At 38.8% G+C, this 26,418-nt stretch overlaps 1 protein-coding gene across 1 annotated transcript in view; it reads left to right on the top strand.

Annotated features, from left to right (window-relative positions):
- Window positions 1-26,418, top strand: part of LOC149233552 (ATP phosphoribosyltransferase 1, chloroplastic-like) — a 302,489-nt gene that overhangs the window by 94,699 nt on the left and 181,372 nt on the right. The gene's annotated exons all lie outside the window — the stretch shown is intronic.

Raw genomic sequence — 26,418 nt, forward strand, 5'->3', positions numbered from 1 at the left:
AGTACACTCTTGGCCCTGTGTTTACTGCTAGGAAATGCTGCCTCGGCTTACTTTCCTAGAGCACATCCTCTGCATACATCATCTCGTTCCGTACTAAGATCCAGAACTCCTGCTACAGTGCTCTTGAGAATTCTCAAAGCTCTATGATGCAAATGTCCCATTCTTCTGTGCCATAGTTCGTTCAAGTCCTTGTCTCCATGATTTCCTATTAGTGCCATTGGTGATTCTAGTTGTAATCTATACAACTTGTTACTTTTGATCCCGATCTGCACTTTCTTTTTCCAGCTCGGGTGTTTGACATATACCTTCTCCTTGATGAAGTAGACGTTATAGCCCTTGCCTTGAAGTTGCGACACGGAAAGTAAGTTCATCCCCAATCTTGGTACATGCAACACATTTGTAGCACGGAACTGTTCTCCTGATTCTATTTGAAAAACTATGGTACCCTTTCCTACTGGAGTATTCTTTGCCTTGTTCCCCATGGTGATCTGAAAATTCATCTTCTCTTCTCGATATTCTGAGAAACATTCCCTAATTCCCGTCATATGCCAAGAGGCTCCACTGTCTATATACCATACTTCTGATGATGCAGAACTAGTCATACAAGCCACTTCTTCTTCTAGTTTGGAAGCCAACATAGAGAAATCGAAATCTCTTTCTCTTGTGCAATTTTCTGAAAATCTGTGTGAGTCCCCTTACGTGGATCCCTCTCCATCATGGTCTCGACATATAACTGATTTTCCCTTCTTGTCTCTGATTACTCTCTCTGATACCATGTGAAAATTCTATCACTGCAACATCTGATTTACTTTGCCTACTTATTTTCAATAAGTTATTTATGAAATTCCGTCAATAAACATTAAAATAAATTCTGCTGCAAATATCACACCATAATACAGAAACAAACACATGCACAAGAATCAATACATCGACATAGATATTTTGGACAACAGTCCCCGAAAAAACTCAATGTGGGAAAACCGGTGTAACAAGGGAGGATTTTATTATGCAACAATTCTTCAGTACAACAGGGTGCCAAACTGACTTACCCAATGTTGACCACTACATGTCAACTTCCCATAGCAGTACATCCCCTTTTCTTCGCAAAAGGGATAGCGCTTGATTGACGTGTCCGTGCCATTCGACAGTCATCGTCGACTTGATCAATTTATGTTGTAAACCCAGTCCGCATGTGTGAATTGTAAATAATCTTAGCAGAGTTGAGTCATGTATGTAAATTGCCTAGGTGGACCTAATTTTCTAGTGATAATCTACATTCCGGAAGGTTTTTTGTCTCACTGATCCATGATCGGCAGAGTTTTCCTTTAGTCTAACCCCAAAGCCGGAATGAATTTTGTCATCAGAATCTTAGAGGAATCCTAGTGTGTTGATCTGCTAGATTATATTTGGTCGCAGCACTGGGTGGTCTATGAGGGTCTATGTCAAATGGGTTTTCCCCTTTGAGATGTAAAATTGTAAAAGTCATGATGTAAAGTGTCTTGAGGGTTAGAAAATGTTTTAATCCCCTCCGAAGTCCTAAGTCCTAGGTCCTAGGTGATTTTTCCAAAGGCTAAGTTCGAGGATCCATTTAAAAATAAAAACAAAAATTGAAAAAATAAAAAACAATAAAAAACAAAAGATATAAATAGTTCAAAAATTAAAAAAGAATTAATATATATATATATATATATATATATATATATATATATATATATATATATATATATAATAAAATAATAATAAAATTAAAAAATTAAAAAAAATAATTAAAAAATAAAATAAAAATAAAATAAAATTTAAAAAAGAAATAAAAAAATAATAATAATGCAAATTTTGAGTAAATAAATTTTAGTTGTTTAATATATTAAAATGCATTTAACAATTCGACAGATGACATTAAAAGAAATCTTGATCCTCATCAACGGTCGAGATTAGTTTGACATGGATCACTCGAACTAGCCATTGGGAATTTTTCCTTTAAATAGGGTGCTAAGGGTCATTTGAGATCAGATTTGATCTGGGAGTCTGGTGCTAAAGAAAGCTCTCTTGTAGTCACTTTTTGTGCAACAAAAAAAGACTTTGGGGTTAAAAATCTTGCTGGTGTTACTCTTCTGAAAACGCTGTAAAATGATTTATTTTTCTGCATAATTTTATTTTTAGCCATTGTTAATAGCTTGATGAAGATTGATTTAGGCATAGGTATCTTGTCTGATCTCTGGGGTTTGAATGATAGTGTAGATTTTGAAATATAATGGCAGGTATCTCCATTTGATCTGGATTTCACTATTGTTTTCTCTCTCTATGTTAATGGTTGATTTTAAGCTGTGCAGAAAATTTTTTTTTTTAGATTACCGAGCGTTAGGGGAAGTTCTCGGCTGAACCAGCCAACTACCAGATTGTGTTTTCTGAAAGAGCCCAGCTAGTTCTTGATCCTGGGCTTATCATTTGAAATTTTTTATGAATGCATGCAGGGTTTTCTGAAGTGTCTCACATTAAAATTAAATTCTGATAATATTACTGTGATTATTGATAAATCTGGTTGCTTAAGAGTCAAAAATCTGTAAATGCTGTAATTATTTAGCTGATTTAGGGTTTCAGTTTTTTTTTCTGCACATATCATTTCTAGGTTTTCTGGTTTTGCTATTGCAGTTTGCAGGTCCGAGAAAACAATTTTCGTTTGAAAGCCAGATCTAGGCCGGAGGGCAAAATCTGGTTTCAGAATTAGTACTTGCAGGGTTTTCTGAAATTTTTTTGAGGGTTTTTCAGAGTTGCCTGCTACTCAGGGTTTCATTTTACTAAATAATTTCGAAAAATTTTATGCTGTGTAAAATCACAGAGCTCCACAAATCTGCAAACCAAATCCACACGTATCTTCTTCCTCACATTGCCCAGCGATCTAGCAAAAACTGAAGCCTCCACCATCACTAAACGGTGTCTTCTCTGCTCCTGCATGAGGCATTCAGCTCCTTGCTCATCCGCTGCCTGTCCCGTATTGTTGCCGAAGTCCCTCACACGCTGGCTGATACCCTTCCTCACGCTGCCACTGCCTTCACGCAAAATCATTTCCTCATCCGCTGCCATTGCCTACGCTGCCTGCATCCTCATTCTGATCCCTGCACACACCACAAGTCAACAAATCAATCGAACCCTCATTTCCCTCCACGCTCAAGCAAAAGCCGCGCTGCCTATCCTCGCTGTCTGCTGGCCTGGCCTTCAACCTGCAAATCGCTGTCCATTTTAGCAGCCTCCTCCTTCTGCCGTCGAACATTCGAACCTGCAAAAGAAAATCATACGTTGACCCTTTTTTTATATTTATTTATGCGTTAGTATAACTTAGCTTAGGGTTAGTGTTTTCTTTAGAATTTTATTTGAAAGTTTCGTTAAGTTAGAGTAGCGTATGTTTTATATGGTTATTTTTTTTTGGTTTTAGATTTATTTTAGTTTAATTTCTAAAAAAAAATAAAATATCTCATAAAATATAAAAAAGCATGAAAAGTGTTTTTTTTTTTAACTTAGAGTAGATTTTTATTTGATTTAGATTAGTTTTTTTTAGATTTTAGATTTTAATTTTATATCACGTAACGAAAATCATAAAAAGTTATAAAAATCATAAATGTTTTAAAAAAAATAAAAAAATAAAAAATGTATATATATAAAACAAAAATAATTATTTCAGTTCATTTGTATACATTTAGTACTGGTCTTTTTTAAATTTCAATTTCATTTAGCTTAGATTTAAATTTTTGTTTTATTTTTTACTGTAAAAATAATTTCAAAAAAGAAAATATAAAAATAATAAAAGTATAAAAAAGGGATCATAAAAAGGTTTAATTTTTTGTTTTATTTTTTACTGTAAAAATAATTTCAAAAAGGAAAATATAAAAATAATAAAAGTATAAAAAAGGGATCATAAAAAGGTTAATTTTAGTTTGTTTTTTTTAGATTAGATGTAGCTTAGATTTTATTTACGTTTTGTATAATTAGGGTTTAGATATTTAATTTTCCTTTTGTTTATTTAGGTTATATGTATATTTAACTTAGGACTTTATAAAAAAAAGAAGAAGATAAAAGGTTCCTTTTTTAGTTTTGCTAGTTTTTTTATATTAGATTTTATTTAAGATTTTAAGTTTAGTTTCATTTTAAATTAAATTTTTTTAAAATCATAAAAAAATTAAAAAACTCATAAATGGTTAGAAAAAAATAAAAAGGTTCTTTTAAGATTTAGTTTTAAGCTTCATTTAGTTTTGTTTTGTTTTATTCTTAAAAAATAAAAATAAAAACTGAAAAAATTGAGAATACATTTTTTGGTGTCTCTTGTGGTATTTATGTCCCATTTTTCTATAGCTAAAAGCACTTAAATGTTTATTTAAAGATTAGCTATTGAAAAGGGGTGAATCTTTTCGTGAGCTTGGTTAGCATTTAAATTTCGTGGTTTAATGTATTCGATCTTTACAAATTTAATTGCTGGATTATTGTTAAGGCGTTGTGCGTTTGATGAATATCTTGCATTTTGCTTATAAATGATTGTTAATCATGGAATTATAAAGCTCATATTCTGCAGCTTTTGACAAATAATCATTTAATCATTAACTCCATACGGCACTGGTCTATTAACTTATAAAATCAATTAAGTGCTTGTTTCCCCTCATGTCTCCCAACCCAACTGGTCCACAGTTGGTCATCCATTATCCCATAGGGTCTACCCCCCTTAGCCACGGGAGACAGGCTTAAACGGAGAGATCGGGGATCAGGGTGACAGCCCCCGGTCTGAGCGTTGTCGTGACAATCCGTGTGACAACATTTTTTGGCGCCGTTGCCGGGGACATTTTATTCTTGGCGTTTCAACAACAATCATCCTTCTCATTTGGCCCGGCAACGCCAACATTTTTTGGCGCCGTTGCCGGGGATAGAGTTTTTTCTGTCCTTGGTTTATTCGACATTCATCGTTCATCTTTCTATCATTCGTTTGAGCCGGCAATGACAACATTTTTTGGCGCCGTTGTCGGGGATACTTTATTCTCGGTGTTTCAATGACTTTCATCATTCATCGTTCATCTTTCTATCATTCATTTGAGCCGGCAACGCCAACATTTTTTGGCGCCGTTGCCAGGGACAGAGTTTTTTCTGTCCTTGGTTTATTTGACATTCATATTCTCATTTCTCATCATTCTTTCATCTTTCTCATCTCGCATTTGAGTTGGCAGATTCAACATTTTTTGGCATCATTTGGATCTTTTTCATCACCTTATCTTTCGTCATATCAACAACTTGTCTTCGATTTGTTTCTTGTTTGGGTGGCGACTCCATTTTCTTATTTTTCCCAGACAAGAAGCCTCCCTCATATCTGCTTGTTGGTTGCTTTTTGGATCCTAGAATTAGATTCATTGTTCAAGTGGCGACTCCACTTCTTTCATCTATTGATTTTCTTGAGCAGAGATCTCGTTCTATCATCCATTTGGTCCCTCGTTATTCATCATGGATTATTCGTTTAAACCATGTCATTTTACTGATGACCTCCATGATATTCCGGAAGTGGCCATTTCTAAATTACCTTAGTTCTCAAGTGGTGATTTAGTCGCTGTTAAAAGACATCTAGGCTTGTTTACTCGTATAATGATCATATATTGTAGACCCCCTTAGTATAATCATGAAGATGTCAAAATGCGTCTTTTTGTCTTTTCTTTAGAGGGTGATGCTTTGAATTGGTTTAACAATTGTCCTAAGGATTCTTTCACTTCTTTACAAGACATTGTCAATGCTTTTAAAGATAGATATGGTAATCCAGATAGCTCGCCTTGTACCCCTAAAATTGTGCAGCAAAATGAAAGTAATCTTATGAAAGGTTCAACTGTCGGTGAAAGATTCCAAGACAATTCTTCATATCAGAATGTGCCATCCACCTGTACCATTGCAGATCAAATCCATGATAGTGGAAATGCAGGGACAAATGACAATGAAAAGGAAGATCAAAAGCAAATTATACAAGAACTAATGCTGCTGGTAAAAAATATGGAGACCAATCAAACTAATTATGCCAATGATGTGAGAACTTTATACACCCAACTGGAAAAACGTAATAGGGAGATGGAGATCATGCAAAATTAGCATACTAAGGAAATTGAGGCCATGAAGATTAATCATGACACAGAAATTAGTTTTATGCAAAGCAAGATGTTAGGCTTAGAGGAAAATATGATGACCATGAAAGCTAATCATGATGGGAAAATTAATTCTATGCAAAACAAGTTATTAACTATGGATGAAGAAATGACTATCATGACATTCGATCATAATAATAAGTTGGCTACCATGCAAGCAAATCACAAGGAAGAAATAAACTCTATGCAGTATTGCTTGATGAACATAAAGGAAAAGAACAATAAAGTAATAAAAGATATGGAAGATGACCATGCCAAGCAAATCAGTGCTATAAAGGTTGAACACTCTAGTCAGATAGATGCCATTAAAATATAGGTTCAGAAGTTTCAACAATGGTCAGAGGATGAGAGAAACCAGAGAACGTCAATAGATCAAGAGCCCCCTTATCTGTTACAGCAAGCTCCATCATATTATGAGGTCCTATGTTCCATTGAAAAGTGGATAATTAAAGATGACCTGGATAAAAGGGAAATTAATAATCAGGTTGACGCTCACACTGTTAATCCACTAGTCATTGAAGATCAAGTTATAACTCATGACACCTGTGAGATTGGTCCATCATCTTTGACAGGGCAGACGCAGGATGAAGAAAGACATGTCATGCATATCTTACATACTTCATCTGATAGCTTTGAAGCAAAAAGTTCCACGTCATCAATAATACAGCCTACCAGGAAGAAAAAGCGCAAGAGGAAGAAAATGAGAAGAAGATTTGATGCATCAGACGACCGCGAGCAGCTTGATTTTCGGATAGGAAAAAATCCTACCATATGTAGAATTGGACATGGCACATCCGACAAGCAGCTGACAGATTTGCCTGAAATCAGGCAAATGCTCAGTATACACTATATTGAACACATCTGATGCCATGGGGCATCCTTTGTATTGTATTTCTAACCCTACTCCTAGTCATTTCAGCATTTCATTTCTGTTTTAGGATTATATTTACTTTTCCAGATAGTTAATAAATGAAGAGCTTATATCATTCATGTGCTTAATGTTATATGATGATTTTTGGATGGACACTACTTATGTTTTATTGTATATTGCGTGGATGTAGATTCTGGATTCTCACATTCCTGCAGTGCAACAACGTGTCCCCAAGTGGAGGCAGATGTTGACCACTACGTGTCAACTTCCCATAGCAGTACACCCCCTTTTCTTAGCAAAAGGGATAACGCTTGATTGATGTGTCCGTGCCATTCGACAGTCATCGTCGACTTGATCAATTTATGTTGTAAACCCAGTCTGCATGTGTGAATTGTAAATAATCTTAGCAGAGTTGAGTCATGTATGTAAATTGCCTAGGTGGACCTAATTTTCTAGTGATAATCTACATTCCGGAAGGTTTTTTGTCTCACCGATCCATGATCGGCAGAGTTTTCCTTCAGCCTAACCTCAAAGTCGGAATGAATTATGTTATTAGAATCTTAGAGGAATCCTAGTGTGTTGATCAGCTAGATTATATTTGGTCGCAGAACTGAGTGGTCTATGAGGGTCTATGTCAAATGGGTTTTCCCCTTTGAGATGTAAAATTGTAAAAGTCATGATGTAAAGTGTCTTGAGGGTTAAAAAATGTTTTAATCCCCTCCTAAATCCTAAGTCCTAGGTCCTAGGTGATTTTTCCAAAGGCTAAGTTCGAGGATCCATTTAAAAATAAAAATTAAAAATTGAAAAAATAAAAAACAAAAGATATAAATAATTAAAAAATAAAATATATATATATATATATATATATATATATATACATATATATATATATATAATAATAAAATAATAATAATTTAAAATTTAAAAAATAAAAAAAATAAATAAAAATAAAATAAAATTTAAAAAATAAATAATAAAATAATAAAATATTAATAAGTCAAATTTTTGAGTAAATAAATTTTAATTTTTTAATATATTAAAATGCATTTAAAAATTCGACAGATGAGATTAAAAGAAATCTTGATCCTCATCAACGGTTGAGATTAGTTTGACATGGATCACTCGAACTAGCCGTTGGGAATTTTTCCTTTAAATAGGGTGCTAGGGGTCATTTGAGATCAGATTTGATCTGAGAGTCTGGTGCTAAAGAAAGCTCTCTTGTAGTTACTTTTTGTGCAATAAAGAAAGACTTTGGGGTTAAAAATCTCGCTGGTGTTACTCTTCTGAAAATGCTGTAAGATGATTTATTTTTCTGCATAATTTTATTTTCAGCCATTGTTAATAGCTTGATGAAGATTGATTTAGGCATATGTATCTTGTCTGATCTCTGGGGTTTGAATGATAGTGTATATTCTGAAATATAGTGGCAGGTATCTCCATTTGATCTGGATTTCACTATTGTTTTCTCCCTCTATGTTAATGGTTGATTTTAAGCTGTGCAGGAAATTCTTTTTTTTAGATTATCGGGCGTTAGGGGAAGTTCTCGGCTGAACCAGCCAACTCCCGGATTGTGTTTTCTGAAAGAGCCTAGCCAGTCCTTGATCCCGGGCTTATCATTTGAATTTTTTTATGAATGCATGCAGGGTTTTCTGAAGTGTCTCACATTAAAATTAAATTCTGATAATATTACTGTGATTATTGATAAATCTGGTTGCTTAAGAGTCGAAAATCTGTAAATGCTGTAATTATTTAGCTAATTTAGGGTTTCAATTTTGTTTTCTGCACATATCATTTCTGGGTTTTCTGTTTTTGCTATTGCAGTTTGCAGGTCCGAGAAAACAATTTTCGTTTGAAAGCCAGATCTAGGCCGGAGGGCAAAATCTGGTTTCAGAATTAGTACTTGCAGGGTTTTCTGAAAATTTTTTGAGGGTTTTTCAGAGCTGCCTGCTGCTCAGGGTTTCATTTTATTAAATAATTTCGAAAAAAAAAAAATTATGCTGTGTAAAGTCACACAGCTCCACAAATTTGCAAACCAAATCCACACATATCTTCTTCCTCACATTGCCCAACGATCTAGCAAAAACTGAAGCCTCCACCATCGCTAAACGGTGTCTTCTCTGCTCCTGCGTGAGGCATTCAGCTCCTTGCTCATCCGTTGCCTGTCCTGTATTTTTGCCGAAGTCCCTCACACGCTGGCTGATACCCTTCCTCACGCTGCCACTGCCTTCACGCAAAATCATTTCCTCATCCGCTGCCATTGCCTACGCTGCATCCTCATTCTGATCCCTGCACAAACCACAAGTTAGCAAATCAATCGAATCCTCATTTCCCTCCACGCTCAAGCGAAAGCTGCGCTGCCTATCCTCGCTCTCTGCTGGCCTGGCCTTCAACCTGCAAATTGCTGTCCATTTTAGCAGCCTCCTCCTTTTGCCGTCGAACATTCGAACCTGCAAAAGAAAATCATACGTTGACCTTTTAAAAAATTTCGAAATTTCTCCAAAAATTGAAGACTCTAGGCAACAGCAGAAAAAGGGACCAAAAAACCCTCCAAATTCTCCAGATTAAATTGTCTCAGACTTATTTATGAAATCCCTGCAGACTTTTCTCCAGATAAAAATTTAAAACCTTGGATTGCAAAAATGATGCACCTGCAAAGGCTATTTTCTGGGGCTAGATCTGGCTTCACACACAAAAAATTGCTTCTCAGACCTGCAACCTGTAATGGGAAAACAAAAACCCAGAAAATATATGCAAGGATTAAAAATAAAACTCTACAAACCAGTTACAAATTTACAGTATTTACAGATCCAAGGCTCTTTAGCAGCTAGATTTATCAATAATCACAGTAATATTATCAGAATTTAATTTTAATGTGAGACACTTCAGAAAACCCTGCATGCATTCATAAAAAATTTCAAATGATAAGCCCAGGATCAAGAACTGGCTGGGCTCTTTCGGAAAACACAATCCGGGAGTTGGCTGGTTCAGCCGAGAACTTCCCCTAACGCTCGGTAATCTAAAAAAAAGAATTTCCTGCACAGCTTAAAATCAACCATTAACATAGAGAGAGAAAACAATAGTGAAATCCAGATCAAATGGAGATACCTGCCACTATATTTCGGAATCTACACTATCATTCAAACCCCAGAGATCAGACAAGATACCTGTGCCTAAATCAATCTTCATCAAGCGATTAACAATGGTTGAAAATAAAATTATGCAGAAAAATAAATCATCTTACAGCATTTTCAGAAGAGTAACACCAGCAAGATTTTTAACCCCAAAGTCTTTATTTATTGCACAAAAAGTGACTACAAGAGAGCTTTCTTTAGCACTAGACTCTCAGATCAAATCTGATCTCAAATGACACCTAGCACCTTATTTAAAGGAAAAATTCCCAACGGTTAGTTCGAGTGATCCATGTCAAACTAATCTCGACCGTTGATGAGGATCAAGATTTCTTTTAATCTCATCTGTCGAATTTTTAAATGCATTTTAATATATTAAAAATTAAAATTTATTTACTCAAAAATTTGCATTATTATTATTTTATTATTTTTAATTTTAATTTTATTTTAAATTTATTTATTTATTTTTTAATTATTTATTTTTTAATTTTTTAATTTTATTATTTTTTGTTTTTAAATTTTTTGTTTTAAATTTTTTAATTATTTATATATTTTGTTTTTGTTGTTTTTTATTTTTTCAATTTTTAATTTTTATTTTTAAATGGATCCTCGAACTTAGCCTTTGGAAAAATCACCTAGGACCTAGGACTTAGGACTTAGGAGGAGATTAAAACATTTTCTAACCCTCAAGACACTTTACATCTTGACTTTTACAATTTTACATCTCAAAGGGGAAAACCCATTTGACATAGACCCTCATAGACCACCTAGTTCTGCGACCAAATATAATCTAGCAAATCAACACACTAGGATTCCTCTAAGATTCTAATGACAAAATTCATTCCTGCTTTGGGGTTAGGCTGAAGGAAAACTCTGCGGATCATGGATCGGTGAGACAAAAAACCTTCCGGAATGTAGATTATCACTAGAAAATTAGGTCCACCTAGGCAATTTACATACATGACTCAACTCTGCTAAGATTATTTACAATTCACACATGCAGACTGGGTTTACAACATAAATTGATCAAGTCGACGATGACTGTCGAATGGCACGGACACGTCAATCAAGCGCTATCCCTTTTGCGAAGAAAAGGGGGTGTACTGCGATGGGAAGTTGACACGTAGTGGTCAACACCCAAGAAAGAGAAAAAATTCTCTGGCACTTGTCCCAGTCCCAACATCAGCCTGGCTGACCTCTGTGTAGCTCCCAGACACTCTGCATCAGCCCCTGATTGACTGCATCAGCCCTGGGCCTCTCTGCGTCACCCACGCAGGCCTTCTAGTGACTACGCAATCTCCTGCTGCCTCTGCATCTGCCTGAAAGGCTCTGCGTCTACCTCTCCTGCCTCTGCATTGGTTTTCTGTTGCTGATCCCGACTCTATTTTGTACTTGCTGCCTCCTGCTGCTCTCCAGACCACTAGTTCGAATTTCTTAGCTAACCCCGTTCTAGAAATCGAACTGACTGGTCTCCCTCAGTGTGTCTTCCAACTGACCCTCAAGCCTCTTCTTATACTTTTCCTGTTAGTCCTTCAACGGCCAAGATTAAATCTCTAATCAACGGCTAAGATTAGATTTGGCTTGAGCTTTGACTTTTGGAACCTTCTAACCTAGTTTTATATTAATACTCATTAATATTTTATTTTTCCTAAGTTTACACTTAGGAACTCCATTAAAAATATTAATTATTTTATTATCTCCCAAACTGGTTAGAATTTTCCCAAACCATTTCCGTGTCTTGGAGATCTCATGTGCTTTAGCCTCTCTACCAATTTTCATGGCTAGAGCACATTTAATGCCTAGCCCAAATAAACATATGCATGGAGGGGCTCGGTCATGAATTTACTCAATGTGTTTTCTGCATAGCATATGTCTGGACGGGTGTTCACAAGGAACATCAAAGCCCCAATCAGTTGTCTATACTCGGATGGATTTGCCAAATCGGTTCTTGCAACTTCTCCACATAACTTATTGAAGTTCATTTCCATCGGTGTAGCCATGGATTTGCATTCAGTCATTCCAAATCTTTCTAGTAGCTTCACAATGTATTTTCCTTGTGAAAGGAAAATCTCACCAGGCCTTTGCCACACCTCAAGACCTAGAAATTAGTGCATGAGACCAAGGTCCTTCATCTCGAATTCAGAGGCTAGCTCCCCCTTACACTTAATCAGCAGAGGCTCACTACCTGTCAAGACTAGATCGTCAACATATAAAACCAAAATCAATGGCATACCTTGGACTACCTTCAAGTAGAGATTGGGATTGACATTACTTGTCGTGAATCCCAACTTCATTAAATAATTGTCAATGTGTGCATACCAAGCTCAAGGATCTTGCTTCAAACCATAGAAGGCCTTCTTCAACCTGCAAACATGCGTCCTTCGATCTTCCACTTCAAATCCTTGTGGTTGTTCAACATATACTTCTTTCAGTAACATGCCATGAAGGAATGCGTCTTTACGTCCATCTGATGAAGAGTCCATCCTTGACTAGCAGCAAGGGAAACTATCAAACAGATGGTTGTATATCGAGCCACAGGAGCAAATATGTCATCATAATCTTCTCCCTCTTTCTGAGAGAATCCTCGAGCTATGAACCTTGCTTTGTATTTCTCAATGTTGCCATCAATTCCATGTTTGATCTTGAATAGCCACTTTGAAGTCACAACAGACTTCCCATTTGGTCTTGGCACAACATCCCATACATCATTTTTCACAATTGATTCATATTCCTTGGCCATAGCATCCTTCCAAACTTGTTCTTTTATAGCTTCTTCAAATGAGGACAATTCGACTTGAATCATAGTGCTTATGGTTGCAATATATCCCTAATACCTGCATGGTTGCTTCCTTTCTCTAAATGATCTACGAATGGGAACATTTCTTTCAGCATTCTGTAGAGTATCGCGGAGCCAAAGTGGTCTCTTCCTAGTAGGAGGATCACTTGGAGGAGGATCTAAAGGATCCATAGGCTCCATGGGATCATCAACAATATCAGATTTGGGCATGAAAGGACCATCTAGAATATCCCAGTCATCATTCTCCTTCTTGGGAGGAGGAGGCAGAGGAAGGTCTCTCGCTTTTCCAAGAGCTGCATCTTCATCGAATGTTACATCCCTGCTAATTTCGACCTTCCTTTGACTAGGAATATATATTCTATATGCTTTAGAATTTTCACAATAACCCACAAACATACCTTTTCTTCCTGTAGCTTCCAACTTGTTCCTTTTGTCTTTCAACACATGAAAATATACGGGGCATCCAAATACACGAAGATGGCTAATATCGCATATTTATGGGCCTAATCATTGACATCTCTATATTTTGGTTAGAACAAAGTATCTCGTGGACTAGATTACATCATTTTCTTACCTCTTCTTGCATGATCATCCACACGTGGGCATTCTATTTTTCTACCTCCCATCGGCCTTATCATCCATATGATTTTGTCCACATTCGCTTTGGCATTTGCTTCATGAGTAATCATATAGACTGGCATATTTATATTGATTTGATGATATATTGGTTGCATTAGCTTTATGATTACACTTAGTATTAGTTTTGTACCATATGCATGTTAGGGTGTGATGCATTGCATACTAATTTTCGCATTAGAACTTATGTCATATGATATTTCTCATCATAGATTAGCTGCATTTAGATTTAAAACTACACTTGAAAGTTTATGAGTCGATTTTATGGGTCTAAATTGTCTAATCCAAGCATGTGCGATCATGAGATGCCGCAAAATCATGCTGCCCTGTGTTTTTCATCTATGTGCAGATAACAGTTCTGCGGTGTACCAAGAGATTGTTGGTGTTCTCGTGAACTCCCGTTCGTGTAGGTTCGCCCACTGTTCGATAGATCACGTCCTAGTTGGAGCCACATGTTACCCACCATTTTGTGGGTAATATCCCTAGATTTTTTTTCTAAAAGATGATCCTCAGCCGACAGCCAACAACCCCTTGCAGCCAACAACTAGCTCATTGTGCTATTTCTCTGCCACCTGAGCCAGCCATGTGGTACCTCACCCATCTGTCATGGTCGTATGTTTGAAGGTGGGCCTCTCAAACCTGAAGGTATGCCTTGTCATTTGGCAATTGAGTATTCTAGTTTACTTATCATGGAAACTTTTGGGCATGGATTAATGGGGGGATTCGGTGGAAAGAGTGTGCTAGGTTTGTGCTCTTGTCCCCTAGACCTCTTTTGGATGTTAACCTTGGACCCTAGTCCCGTGGGATCACTTTCACTGACGTTTGGGTTTTAGGGATGGTACTTCATGGGAAACCCTGATTTTGGTTGCGTGGTCCCGCTCCCTCATCCACATAGATCACTCCCCTTCCGCTCATTATAACCCCATTCATCATTCCTCCCACTTGGGTCCATGTTCCTCCATTGGGTCCACATAGGGTTAGCCTTCCCCTTCCCCTTGGCCACACCTTGGGTCAGGCCTGGAATGATGCCCTAGAGGTTGATGCAGCTGAAAAGAAAAGTAAAAACATAATTGGCCACATTCAACAGGAATATGTACCACAAAATGCAAAAGATGGCCAAGACAAACACATTTAACACGTGAGAAAAGCCATGAACTCTACCCCATTATCATGGGCATTTCCCCGGTTCATACAGGCCCTAGATTAGCCTCCTTTATCATTCAAGAACCCATGATTTTCCCAACCCATGGTGGGCAATGAACCACCATACCCTAAAGGGGGTATCCACTGCTATACTTTACACATCATGCTCTTATCCCTTGAGCCCTGAGCAATTAATCAAAGAAAAATCATAAAAGGAAAAAGGCATATAAACAAGGGTGGAAAAATCAAGGTCGGGCCACCTCATGTACCACGATTTCTCCCCCCTATACATTATATACCCAAGTGTGGGCTTCCCTTTTGCTAGCTACCAGCCTACCCTAGTACCCCATCATGTGGCTCAGGGATGCCCCTTTTCATTACATACTCCATTCATCTCTTTATCACATGCCACCACCCTTTGAAGGATATACCTTGGACATATTATCCCCTTTAAAGGTAGAAACCACATAATAGGATACTCGGTTAACCCCATTTGGAGCTTGGAGACATTAGCACATGCTAAAGCCCACTATGGAAGGACATGTCATTATGAAGTACCCACCTGTTGTCCATGGTTTTTAAGCTCTTTAACTCAATTTCCTTTGATGACTTGTTGTACTGGAAGGCTAGGGGACGCATTGGATCGTATGCAGGATTGCAGATGGTCTCCATTTTGGGTTTGGTCTCCCTATACAGGGTACCAGGATTGCAGATGATCTCCATTTTGGGTTTGGTCTTCCTATACGGGGTACTAACCCTTCCGAGGGCTACGTTGGTATATGTAGGGTCTGTGATGTTGGAATTTCTAAGTCTGACATGTTAGAAACCCTTCATGCACTTTATTGATTTATTCATACATATTTGTTTTGTTAATTAACAAGTTATTTACCATGTAAACACTGGAAATAAATACAAGTACATGCTCAACACATTACAGATCATCAACTGAAGGAAATAAAAACAAGCACACAAGTGACACCGTTGTTTTTGGACTAATGTCCCCGAAAAACCCAATGCGGGAAAACCGGTGTAGCTATCTGAGGGTTTGATTTATTAAGCAGTTTTAGAATACAATTTGGGTGCCAAATCCGGCTCACCCAACAGAGAAAAATCCTGGTAGTAGTACCTCTCTATTCGGAAGTAGATATTTCAACTGAAACCTCGGATAAACACTCCGGCAGCTCCACAGCTCCAATCTGCCCCACGAAACCCTAGCGTCAACCTCTAGGGACTGTGTTAGCCTCTCTCTGGCCCAGCATTAGCCTAGCGTCACTCTGGCTTGGCCTGCGTCAACCTCTGGAGGCATTGTGTCAGCCCTCTGGCCCTCTGGGTCACCCACACTGGCCCTCTGAGGCACTGTGCAACTCTTAGTTGGCTCTGCGTGAGCCCTAGTTGGCTCTGCGTGAGCCCTAGCTGGCTCTCCGTGAACCCTTGGCTGCTTCTGCATCCCTCTCTCCGGCTACTGCGCTGATCCTCTTGGTGCTATCTCTACCTCTCTGTTTCTGTATTCACTGCCCCTCAGCTGCAACTCTGATCACTCTCTCAACTTTCTTAGCAAACCCAACCCAAAAAAGTCGAAATCTTGATCTCTCGGTGTGTTCTCCAAATGTCCCTCAAGCCTCCTCTTATAATTTTCTCGTTGACAAATCAACGACCGAGATTAAGTCCCTAATCAACGGCTAAGATTAGATTTGGCTTGATCCATGACTTTTGGACCATTCTAACATAGTTTTATATTAATTCACATTAATATTTTATTTTCCCTAAGTTTAGACTTAGGGACTCTATTAAAAATATTAATTATTTTAATATCTCCCAAACTGTTTAGAATCTGCTTAAACCCTTTCTGGGTGTTGGAGATCTCATGTGCCTTAGCCTCTCCACCTATTTTCATGGCTAGAGCACATCCGATGCTACCCCAAATCAACATGTGTTGAGAGCCATGGACCTCCACAACAGTAGAAAACACTCCATGGATCCCTAGAGATGTTCAAAGATTGCTCAAGATTCACCTATTGGACGAGGAAGATGCACCTGGTTCACCATGCCCAGTCGACCCCACAGTTGTACCATACACTTGGCAGATGACCCAAGACTTGTATGTTGATGTGGCATCACTTACACCATCATCTGAGCCCTTACAGATGGTCTACAGGCATCTTCGACCTACTTGGAGGCCCATGAGGTTACTTGTGTGCCCTCACACCCATTAGGAGCACCACAGGTTTATTATTTGGAGAACAAGGGGCCAACCCCTTGTCCACTACTTTTGGGAGTCCTATTCATCATTGTGGCACTTATGGACTTCATCAGGCTTCTTAGAAGGCCCAACGACATGTATTCTTCACCATTTGACCTCGTGATTCTTTTGTTTATGAGCTAGTTTGGTGTGTTTGTCACCAAAAGTTAGTTGTTTTGCACATTATTTTATTTTAGGGGCTAATGTAGGTCCAAGTAGCTAAATCGAATTCATTAGAAGTGTATAAATAGAAGTGATGAGGATTCATTTTAGCATCATCACTTGGATTTGGAACTAGTATCTCTTTAGAGATTTTCACTATCCTTCTTGGAGGACGAATTTTTGGAGCATGGAATGAATTTTGATGTTTGGATAATTTTCATATGTTTTGGAGCTTCTTAATGGCAAGTTTTTGGATGGTTGGATATATTCTTATACATGTAAGTACATTTTAATGCTATTCTTTCTTTCTAATTTTGTCACATACATTGTTGTTGGGATTTCGCTATACTAGGGCTTATTTGCTGCATCTCTTATGTGAAGTTGTGGAAATTTTGTTTATGGATAGTGAATGCTTCATGTATGGGCCATGTATAATGAATGAATGTTCCCAGGGATGTTTCAATGTTGAAGTTCATCTTGACAAGCCATTTACCTTGAAAAACGAAGTATAAAGTCTTTGAAGTTGCTTTTGCTGCTGCCCTAGTGCCAAGCGAAGTTGTCTTTGAGGCCCCCTTGCTAGGAAAGTCAAAGGTCCATAGTCATAATTCTACCTGACTCCAATCTCCCCAAAGGATTAGGCACTGGTCCACCCAAAGGTGATCGCCTTAAACCTATTTTCCTTCTCCCCTTTCCTCTTCTCTAGGTCTAGTCACCTAGGGGATCAATTATCTTAGCTATCCAAATACTTGGATTTTTAGTCCACAATTGCGTTGGTGTGTCCTCAAGAAGCCTTCCAAATCTCATGGGATTCAGACGATGGGATTTTGAGATATTGCGAGCCCTAGCTCAAAGACCAATTCTTGCCCTTGGTTCCCCTTAAGCTAGAAACCTCACTGGGATCCTTGCATTTCCTTTCATTGAAAATTCATTCCTTGATCCCTTTCCCCCCCTAATTAGTTCAAGCATATCGTTGGTTGCTAAATCCTATCCCCTTGTCCGAAACTCGGGTCCACTTGGTCCTGTGTGGTCCCATGCACTATCAAGGTTAATTCTTCAAAGATCACCTGGAACCCAGGTTTCCACAAGAATTCTAAGACTTAGGGATCTCCTTTATAAGACACATACTCAAAACCTAACCCTAGAAATTTTCCTCAAAACCTTCCTAGAGAGCCTTCCATCTTGTCTTCCAAGACAAGTAAGCCACATATTTGAGCCTCTCTTGTGAATAGGCTTCCAGGATCACCCCTCACCCTATCATTGGTCCATCCATTTTGTGATCCTTATAATAACGAGTCTCCTCCCATCGATGAAAATCTGTAAAGAGTAGGGAGCCTTAGTCGCGGTGATGGTGGGCTATCACTCCATTGTTACCCTTAGCCTAGTAGTAACGCTTCAATGATCCCCTTTTAGGACCCTTGCTAGTTTGAGCGGTAACATGCCACATTCTCCTCCTCCTTCGCACCCTTCGATCCGTTGATACTACTGCCATTGATGGAGCTCTTAATCGAAGATCGCCTCATTTCCTCCCATTGCAAATTGGCCCACATCTTGTCCCATCTAGGTAGCGTGTCTCTGCCCAATATACTTTTGAAGAAGACTTACCAATCCTATAAAACATTGTTTAGTGCCAACTGTACTAGCTTTGATGGTTGAGGTGCTGCTCCAACAGCTGCAAGCGGATCTCAGACCTCCTGAACCCTGATGAGGAAGGGATTTATGCCTTCTCCCTTCTGCATCCAGATGCATCTTAACTTTCCTTCTAGGAACATTTTCCTTTGCTTGGAAGTACCCCAATATAGCGTAAAGAGAGCTGCCCACATTTCCCTGGCAGTTCCTTTGTCTGCCACATGCGAGACTATATGACCTCAGACTCCATCCAAGATCAACTGATTCACCTCTACCATCTCCTTCATGTGTTCTTTGAGCTGATCTGCATCCTGGGGAACTGCCACCACATTATCCATGTAGGATTTCAGGCCATATTCATCTAGAAGGAAGGACATCCTAGCCTTCTAGATGACATAGTTGGAAGGTCCATCCAACCTATCCTGATCTCTAAGCCCTGTTGTGGCCATATCTGGATTTGATCTGGAAACTCCTTCTTCCTATGTGTTAGTTTTTGTTGCATAGGATGTGTTCTAGCCACAAGAGGCTAGAATACATGAAATCTCCAAAACCCATAAATTGTTTTTGGAAATTCCGCCTAGAGATGACTTAATTAGATTATTAACTAGTTTTTAAATATTTCCTAAGTCTAAATTTAGAGAATATGGTTAATTAATCAGTATTAATTAAGTCAAGGCAAGAATCACCTAGAAACTCACACGGATCGATCCAGAGATGATCCTAGCCATTGATTATGTTTTAATCTTGGCCATTGGTGCTCCAACAGAGGATTATAAGAGGAGGTCGATGTGGTGATGGAGAAAACTCTTGAGCAGTTCGATTTCTTGGCATATCGATTTCCAGAGTAGCAGTAGTTAGTTGCCACAGGGGGCTAGAGATCGAAGCAGTGTGAGGGGTAGAGATAGTGAGGCTAGAGGAAGTATTCCAGATCCAGTGAGTGCATTTGTAGAGAGGCAGAAGAGCCACAAAGAAGCTGACGTAGGGGTTGCGCAGTAGCTTCTAGAGGCAAGTTCGATTTGCTGAGAGGGAAAGACGTCTTCAGTTCAAGAGGCCGAGAAGGATTCGCAGAGTGTCGGAGAAGCATTTTTCCAGCCAACAGAGGGCAAAACAGTTTCATCAGAGACCAGTCAGAGGCTTAATGTTAAGCAGACTACATAGCGCAGTGCAGAGGCTGACGCAGAGGGTCAAAGGGCCAAGTTTCTGAAGGCAAGTTATGCCAGGGTTTGCCTGGGGGGTGAGGAAATTCCTCACTAGATTTTTGCTAGTATTTTTCTTTGTAGGATTGCCAGATTTCGACATCTAGTTGTACTCAAAATTTCTCACTGCTGCATAATAATAAAACCCTCAGCTGCTGCATCGGTTTTCTTGCATTGGGTTTTTCCAGGGACATTTTGTCCAAAAATAATTGTGTTAATATGTGTGTGTGCTAGCATTTCACAGCTTCCAACGTTTTATTTTTCTGCATAATTTTTTGTTTGTGAAGGTTGTAGTGTTTATTTCGATATTAGTCATAGCAGATAATTTGTTAATTAATTAACAATTAGGAAAAATAATACCAGTTGCTACAATAGGATTCCAATTTGGAATTTTCACATAGTTTCAGAGCGTAGTTGATTAGCCGGAGAGTTGAGAGGCGAAAAGAAGGAATTTCGCTGCTCAGTGTGGACAACAAGCCGAAATTCCAAGGGGCAGCGTAGTCTTTTGCCAGGAGGCTGAGTTGCTTGAGAAAGACCGATTTTTGTGAGGGGGAGAAAAATTCGATCCTTCTAGATCGAGTGATTCTAGAGGCAGAGGGAGCAACTCAGATTTTTCGTTGAGCAAATCTCTAGCTAGACGCAGAGGGTTTTGTAGTTGTTTGCTAGAGTAGAGCCAGTGTCGGGATGGAAGAGAGAAGAGCACACACAGAGGGAAAACTTTCCTCAGGTATCTTCTAGTTTCAAGAAATTCGATTTTCCTTGCAAATCGGCAGTAGTTGTGAGCAGATTTTCTCACTCCAGAAGGGAGTGCGAATAATAGAGTAGCAGCTAAGCTAAAGGAAAGAGGAAGTTTTCGACAGTTCATTAAGATGGCCACTGTTGGGCTTTGTGATCAGGACAGGTTGGATGGAGCTTTCAACTACGTCATCTGGAAGGAAAGGATGTCCTTCCTTCTAGATGAATATGGCCCGAAAGCCAATATTGATGCAGTAGTGGCAGTTCCTCATGATGCAGATCAACAAAAAGAATACAAGAAGGAGATGGCGCGAGCGAAGCGGTTGATCCTAGATGGAGTTAGAGATCATGTTGTCTCACATATAGTTGGCAAAGATATTGCCAACAAGATGTGGGATGCTCTCTCCACGTTATACTAGGGTACTTCCGAGTAGCGGAAGATGTACCTAGAGGAGAAGCTGAGACTCCTCCGGATGCAGAAAGGGGAAGGGATAGACCCCTTCCTTACCAAGATTCAAGAGGTCTGAGACCTGCTGTTAGCTGTTGGGGCAGCGCCTCAACCCACGAAGCTAGTGCGATTGGCACTCAATAACGTCTCAGAGGATTGGTAGGTCTTTGTCCAAAGCATATTAGGCATAGATAAACTACCAGACTAGGATAAAATGTGGGCCGATTTTCACCAAGAGGAGTTGAGACGAGCTCTGCTAAAGAGCTCTATAAGTGGTAGCAACTGTGGATCGAAGACGGTGAAGGAGGAGGAGAATGTGGCCCTCACATCAAAGTGTCCCAGTTCGGGACAAGGGGAGCAGAGGAAGAAGAAGGACCTGTCAAAGGTCAAGTGCTTCAGGTGTGGTGAGCTCAGTCACTATAGTACCCAGTGTCCTCTCAGGAATAAGGACAAGGAGGAGAAGCAGGACCAATGGAAGCTTCAACAGAGATCGATAGGCTTTCCTCCCAGCTGGAGGAAGACTTCGTTATGTTTGCTGATATACCTCTAGGAGTGAGGTGGGGTGACTTGGTGTTGTAGCCCTAGAGTGCTACAGTTGGGTAGAATCCTTGAGGAGACCACCTCATGGATCATTACCTAGCTATGGGGGCCCACAGTGTTTAGTAGTAGGATTGATCAATGGTAGTTGATGTAGTCAGAGACTGAGTGACAGTTGCAACTTGCAGACTAATAGCAGTCAGATGCTGGGGAGCATAGTGCAGAGTTGGCAACAGTGCAGTTGGCACAGTGCGGAGTCAGCAGCATCGTAGATTCTTCAGTGATAATGTAGATCCTAGTAGAAGTTAGAGACTCGGGAGACAAATGCATCATATTGCTCATAGTTGATTCAATATTCTGGATGCTTTTCAATTGCAGATGTTGCAGTTGCAACGATAATAGATGAGAGGGAGTTGCAATGCAGATGCAATGTTGGCAGCAGTATGGCAACGTCAACAACAACAAAGATGCAATGTATATCAGAGTTGCACAGTGGTTGGTGGGCAGTATGTCCAGACATCAATAGTGTAACAAAGATGATATAGAGACAAAGTGTTGTGGCAGGGAGTGCACCGCTAGAACACATTCCTCGCTAAGAGGGAGTGTTAGTTTTTGTAGCATCGGATGTGTTATAGCCATGAAATTTAGTGGAGAGGCTAGAATACATGAGATCTCCAAAACCCAGGAATCATTTTTGGAAATTCTTCTTAGAAATGACTTAATTAGATTATTAACCAGTTTTTAAATATTTTCTAAGTCTAAACTTATGGAATATGGTTAATTAATTAGTGTTAATTAAGTCAAGGTGAGAATCATCTAGAAACTCACACGGATTGATCCATAAATGATCATAGCCATTGATTAAGTTTTAATGTTGGTCGTTGGTGCTCCAACAGAGGATTATAAGAGGAGATCGATGTGGTGATGGAGAAAACACTTTAGCAGTTCGATTTCTTGGCAGATCGATTTTTAGAGTAGCAACAATCAGTTGCCGGAAAGAGCTAGAGATTGAAGCAGTGAGTGAGGGGAAGAGATAGTGAGGCTAGAGGAAGTATTCCAGATCCAGTGAGTGCATTTGCAGAGAGGTAGAAGAGCCACAGAGAAGTTGATTCAAGGGCAACACAATAGCTTCTAGAGGCAAGTTCGATTTGATGAGAGGGAAAGACGTCTTTAGTTCCAGAGGCCAGGAAGGAGTCCCAGAGTGCTGGAGAAGCATCTTTCCAGCCAACAGAGGGGAGAATGATTTCATCAGAAACCAGTCAAAGGCTTGACGCCAAGCAGGCTGCGTAGAGGCTGACGCAAATGGTTAGAGGACCGAGTTTTTGAGGGAAAGTTGTGTTGGGGTTTGCTTGTGGGGTGAGGAAATTCATCATTAGATTTTTGCCACTATTTTTCTCTGTAGGATTACCAGATTTTGGCATCCAGTTGTACTCAAAAGTTCTCATTTCTACATAATAATAAAACCCTAAGGTGTTGCACCGTTTTCCCGCATTGGGTTTTTTCGAGTACTTTTGTGCAAAATTAATTGTGTTAATTTCATGTGTGTGTGCTAGCATTTTTCAACTTGCAGCAATTTATTTTTCCACAAAATTTTATTTGTGAAGGTTGCAGTGTATTTATTTCAATATTTGTCGTAGCAGATAAATTGTTAATTAATTAATAATTAGAAGAAATAATATCAGTTGCTGCAATAGGGTTCTAGTTTGGAATTTTCACAAAGTTGTGCCGGGGTTTGCCTGTGGGGTGAGGAAATTCCTCACTTGATTTTTGCCAATGTTTTTCTTTGTAGGATTGCTAGATTTCGGCATCCAGTTGTACTCAGGATTTCTCACTGTTGCATAATAATAAAACCCTCAACTGTTGCACTAGTTTTCACGCATTGGGTTTTCCTGGGGACATTTTGTCCCAAAATAATTGTGTTAATTTTATGTGTGTATGCTAGCATTTCTCAGATTCAAGCATTTTATTTTTCCGGATAATTTTTTGTTTGTGAAGGTTGCAGTGTGTTTATTTCGATATTTGCCGTAGCAGATAAATTGTTAGTTAATTAACAATTAGGAGAAATAATACCAGTTGCTGCAATAGGATTCCAGTTTGGAATTTTCACACTTTGCTTAGTTGTTGCTTTGCTACTCGCACTCCCTCCTGGAATGCGCAAATCTGCTAGCTGCTACTGCCAATCTGCGACTGGAAAAATTAGATTTCTTGGCTAGAAACCCTCATATAAATCTCCCTCTGTGTGTGCAATTTCTCTTCCACTCGACGCTGATTCTGCTGCTGCAAAACCCTCTTCATCCAACCAAGGAATCTGCTTAGTGAAAAATCTGAGTTGTTGATGCTCCCTCTGATTGCTAGAATCAGTGTTGATAATATCGCCGAAATATCGGCGATATTCGGAAATATCGCGATATTTTCGGCGAGCCGAAATATCGCCGACAAAATATCGCGATATTTCCGAAATATCGCCGATATTTCCGAAAATATCGCGCGATAATCGAAAATATCGCCCAGTGACTGTAAATTTTTTCCGCATGGCCTATAAAAATCCGATTTTGGTTTTTTCCATATCATTTTCATTTTTTGTTGCTGGAGAAGGAAGGGGAGAGCTATGTGGTTTCTACCAAGGAGGGTTTGAGCGTTCTAGGCCCTAGTATTGATATGGTATTCATGGTAATGTTAAATTCTTAAAGTAAAAGTGACATTCTCCTTAATCTTCATTTTCATCCTTTTACTTAAATTTTTAACATTACCATGAAATGACTCAGGATGTTTGAGAGTGGTTCCGGCCTCATTGGATTTCATATGGAGAAAGTAAAATTTTAGATTTCATTCAAAATGCAGCAGACTTGTCAATTTTTTAGGATTTCAGGATTGGGAGTTTGTAATGTTTCCAGGTGACACCACTTGCCCAGGCTACCCCTGCCACCAGTAGAGGACGTGGTCTACCTCCTGTAGCTCCTACTTCTAGTTCTTCAGCTTCTAGAGCATAGCAAACTCCACTGCAACTCCACCAACACCAACATCTACATCTAGAGGGAAAGGGAAAGCTGTGGCATTTTCTCGCAAGAGGGGTAGAGGAAATCAATAGGATTAGACTTTAGTTATTTTCTTATGTGCTTGTAAGTTGTACATGAACAATGAACATTGAATATTCAAGAATCAAGACCAAGCATATCACATTCTAATTTCTAAATAGTAAATTTTGATTCTATTTATTTTTTAAAGTGAACTATGAACTTTGAGAAGTAATTATATTTTAATTTGATTAGATAGGCTGCAACCTGCAATTTAATATGGATAAAAAACTATATTTCGGTATATATATATATATATATATATATAAAATGTGTCCCCTGTGTCTTGTTTCCAGGTCGTTGTGTTTCGTATTGAATACTCGTATTTACGTGTCCTCCGTGTCTCGTGTCCTCGTGTCATGTGACTTAGCTTAGAAAATATTGATGTATTGTCTCCATGGAGGGTGGAGTCTGAGGAGCCCCTCTTGGAGGAGTCACCTTCATGGTTAGAGCCAGTGGCAGTTGATCCATTAGAGCAGGGGCAGCAAGAGGAGGACTCGGAGTCAGAGGAGCAGCAGCACTCAGAGGAGTAGGAGGAGGAGGAGGACACTACGGGAGCATCGGCATCAACACCATCTGCTATAGATATAGGAGAGCATAGCCCCATACCTAGCACTCATTATTTGACATTAGGTGCAGAGGCAGGGTCAGGGCCTCCTATTACTAGGGGCAAGCCTGGCAAACAACCCATCATGTTTTCCTGTAAAAGGGGGAGAGGGCAGTGATTTCAGATAGATAGTTGCTATTTTTATTTGTTATGCTACATATAACTCATGATGATGAAATACTTTTATATATGTGATGTTATTTTGTATTGGTTCTCCACATTTGAGTCCTTGAATGGACAATTATTAGGGATCAGTAGGATTTGGTATCGCCTTTGATGTATCATTTCTATTTGACATCATATATATTAGTGTTTTCTTCATATTTATGTGCCAATGTGTTTATTTCATGTTGTTATTGCTTTATATGTTTAAAACTTTAAAATCTGAAAAAAAATGAATATATTATGCATTTTTTATGCTTGCCGATATTTGCCGATATTTTGCCGATATTTTCGCCGATATTGCCGATAAGATATTTTCTGGACCCTCGCCGATATTTTCCCGATACCGATATTATCAACACTGGCTAGAATCACTTAACTTGGGCAACTCGACTTTTCTGCCAACTTGCAACTGGAAATCAAATTTTTGCCCCAACAATTCAGCTTGCCTGTCTATGAACTACGCAACCTCTAGGAATTTCGGCTGCTTGTTCCCATTGAACAACAAAATTCCTTTCTCCGCTTCTGAGCTTCCCGATTGATCACTCATGCTCCATGTGAAAATTTTATCTATCACAACAACTGGAAATTATTTTCGTAATTGTTAAGTTATTTAACAATTTATTTGTAGTTTTCTACAACAAATACCGAATAATTCACACTGTGATTTTCACAAATAAATATTGCGGAAGAAAAATAGCACTAGAAACTGAGAAAATTTAGCACACACATACACAAAAATGACACCATTATTGTTGGACAAAAGTCCCTAGAAAAATCCAACTTGGGAAAATTGGTGCAGCTGAGGGTTTTTATTATTATGCAGCAGTGAAATCTGAGTACAATCTATGGATGCCCAACTGACAATCCAATTAGCAAGTATTTGACACAAATAATTA

Source organism: Pinus tabuliformis, chromosome J (assembly GCF_031772625.1).
Source record: "Pinus tabuliformis cultivar Carrire ecotype Pingquan chromosome J, CPIR1, whole genome shotgun sequence".
NCBI classification, from domain to species: Eukaryota; Viridiplantae; Streptophyta; class Pinopsida; order Pinales; family Pinaceae; genus Pinus; species Pinus tabuliformis.